The following is a 3,260-nucleotide window of genomic DNA, read 5'->3' as shown; positions in this document are numbered from 1 at the left end:
AAAACAGGAATTAAGACTTTAGACAGCTGCTTACCACATAAAATTTTCAAATAAAATATTCCTATTACATTTTCTTAGGGAAAAAGTTCACTCTACTAGATTAGCAAAACTAATGTAAATATGAAGTAATGCCAGTGGCTGCCTGCAGAAGGTGTTTTTAACTTTCCATTTTGACTTAAAGGCCCGTGCATTGAGGTGTCTGTGACACTGCTCTGTGTCACATTTGTGAGTAGGATGATGGTGTAATGCTCCCATAATGGCGAATATTATGTTAATGGAGATTGATGCCAACGTGTACGAATATATATTTAGTCAGGTGGAGGTATTCCCAACTGGTAATGTAACCAGTGTGGTTAAATAATTTACACGTATAAATAGAACAAGGAGGATTCAACTCTTATTCTGGACACTGATTTTACCGTTGCGTGAATACTTGATATTATTCTCTGATGGCTAAAGTCTATTTTCACCCTTATGGAAAAAAATGCAAAAATATTCTGAACAAATTACTCAACGAATGGGACCCTAGCTCAGTCTTTCAAAACACCTATGATGAAGCTAGAGAAACCAAGTGCTTCAGAGAGAGATGGCAGGCCTCCTCCCTCTGGATGCGGTCCCCTTGGTCACAGTCATATGGTATGGAGCCAAAGGGTCAGTGGGACAATTGCCAAGACAATTCAAGAGGTGAAATTCACTCCCCTCATTCACTTGTATCAGTAGAAACAGAAAGATCTAAAGGTCAAGGGAAAACTCTCTACTATTAACTCCCTATGTGGTTTGGAGGAAATCACTCAACTTCTCAATTCTCTCATCTATCAAAAAGCCGTCTTCTGAGTTGTTCAAATAATATAATTCTGTTAAGGTGTAAGGAAGCAGTATGTAAAGCAATGGTGATTGGGCGGATAGGCAGAGTTCTGCAGAGCATTCTGAGCCAGGCCAGACGTGGGTAACCTCTCCCTGGGTCAGCAGGCTTATCCAGCAATTTCTCTGGAGTTGGTATCACATAGCACTCCCTTTGCTGCCATAGGCCTCCTGCCCCCAGCCCCTCTCCCAGCCATCCTTGCCACATCTCCACATTTCTGGAGCAGATACCTCTTATCAGGAGCTTTCTCAGAATGTTACGGGAAGATACCTTTCAATAATAGAAAACAGAAGAAACTTTACAGTCCAAAAATCACATAAGGAAGCAGAAAAGCCCCAGTGGACCAAGATGCCAGTCCTTGAAGGCCCCTTTCCCTATGCCAGGGCTGCCGAGGGTCAGTCTTCTTGGCTAAGTTTTTCCCCTTCCTGTGTGGCATGCCTTCATCCCACTGATCCTGACTTCTGTCTTCCAAATCCTCCCAAGGGGGCACCGTCTCTAGAACTTCCAGGGTATATTGCTTGTTTCCCTTTATTCTACCATTCACAGACATATGACTCAGGCGAAGCTGTCCAGCCCAGTCCAGCCCTGTGCTAGGGGATTCTATAATCTGGAGAGTGAAGGAGGAGATGGGATCCTGTCACAAATTATACAGATTTATGAGGGTACTTTCACCAAGATGGCCCAGACATTTGAGAGAAGAACTGGCAGTGCTTTATATCTGAATTACTAAGAGTTTGCTCCCCTCCCAATTTAACTTTGCTATAAGTCCATGCCCATGTCAGTGAGACTGTCTAGGGGAAGAGCTGCAGTGGGTTAGAGCCAAGAAAGAAGTTCTATCTCAATAGGTGGAAGACCTTCCAAGAACAATGAAAAGTCTTTGGAATTTTGTGGGCTCCATGAAATGCAGAGATGACTTAATCCTGGAAGAGTTCCATCAGAACTTGTATGACCAGCTGGCAAAGATACCGTATAGCAAATTTTCATTGGAGCAAAGGTTGCTGGAGTCGAAGTTGCATCAGACATTTTAAAAGTTTTCTTGCAACGCCAAGATACTTGGATTCTACAAATAGGTGGGCAGTTCTCCTTCAAGAAGCTCTCCCTCAATTGCAAGTGTATGCACGCGTGCACACACATGCATACACACATGAACATTCACAGGTGCTCTAAGATAGTAAGCTTCCCCATAGAGATCAGGCCCATGCCCAGGAAGATGCAGGACAATGGTTGGTGCTTAAGGGAATGTTGCCCATAGGTAGTAGCTGACTTGTTTGTTATAGGAACAGGAACTCCTGGAGGAAGGGAGAAGAGGCAGGAAAGAAGATAGGAGAAAATACCCAGAAGGCAAAGCTTACCTCTTGGCCTCGTTAAAATACTGTGCAGTGGGCCCCAGGAATCTAGTCCTGGAGCAAGTCCACAAAGTAAGTCTTCAAAACGTTTGTACAAAAGATTCTTAAGTAAGCTCATAAATGTGACACCAAGCAAATACTTGGCAAAATTCACCCAAGTCATAAAAGGAGCTGTTGGGACCCTCCAGCAGCATTACCTGCACTGGCAAAGGCTTGGGTGAGGGGCTGCCCTTCTCCTAATTAGGGATCAGGTAAATGACAGAGATTTCAAGTTTTATTTACATTTGGTCCTGAGCCAGTTCTTTCTGGTCCCTGGACTCCTGTCATAAAAGGGAACCAATATAAATTAGGACGAGACCAAAGAAAACATGTGAACTTTTTATTGTAGAAATGTGAACTTTTCATGGTACGATCAGACCTGATGTGAGCGCATCGTTGCTGGGGACGTTGGGTACGGGGAAAATGCTCTCAGTCATGGACTGTTCTTGGAATTATCCTGACTGCATTTTTCCCTCAATTATTTTGTTTGTAATTGAATCACTAGAATCTTTGATTCAGGCCCTGATCAGAAATGTTCACTGCCAGGCAAAGCTGCACTGGAGGATCCCTCAGCCTAAAAAAATACAATGACATGTGCATGAGTTTCCTAAGGGCTTCCTTGATGAAGTACCACAGCTTGAGTGGCTCAAACAGCAGACATTTATCATCTAACAAGAATGGATGCTAGAAGTCTGAGCAGGCTTGGTTCCTGCTGAGGGGTGTCAGGGAGAAGCTGTTCCTTGGCTCCCGTGTAGCTGGTGCTAGTTTGTTGGCAATCTTTGGCATTCCTTGGCTTATAGAAGCATCATCCTTATCTCTGGCTTCATCTTTATGTGGCGATACATGCTTGTCTGTGTCCTAATTTCCCCTTCTTGTAAGAACACCATCATATTAGATTAAGCCCATACTAATGACCTTATTTTAACCTGATTAACTGTGTAAAAGCTTACGTCCAAGTAAGGTCACATTCTGAGGTCCTGAGGGTTAACACTTCAGCATATGAATGGGGGGGG

The sequence above is a fragment of the Herpailurus yagouaroundi genome, unplaced genomic scaffold (genome assembly GCF_014898765.1).
Source record: "Herpailurus yagouaroundi ecotype Mexico unplaced genomic scaffold, PumYag 188, whole genome shotgun sequence".
Lineage (NCBI taxonomy): Eukaryota > Metazoa > Chordata > Mammalia > Carnivora > Felidae > Herpailurus > Herpailurus yagouaroundi.
This window is presented reverse-complemented; position numbering follows the sequence as displayed.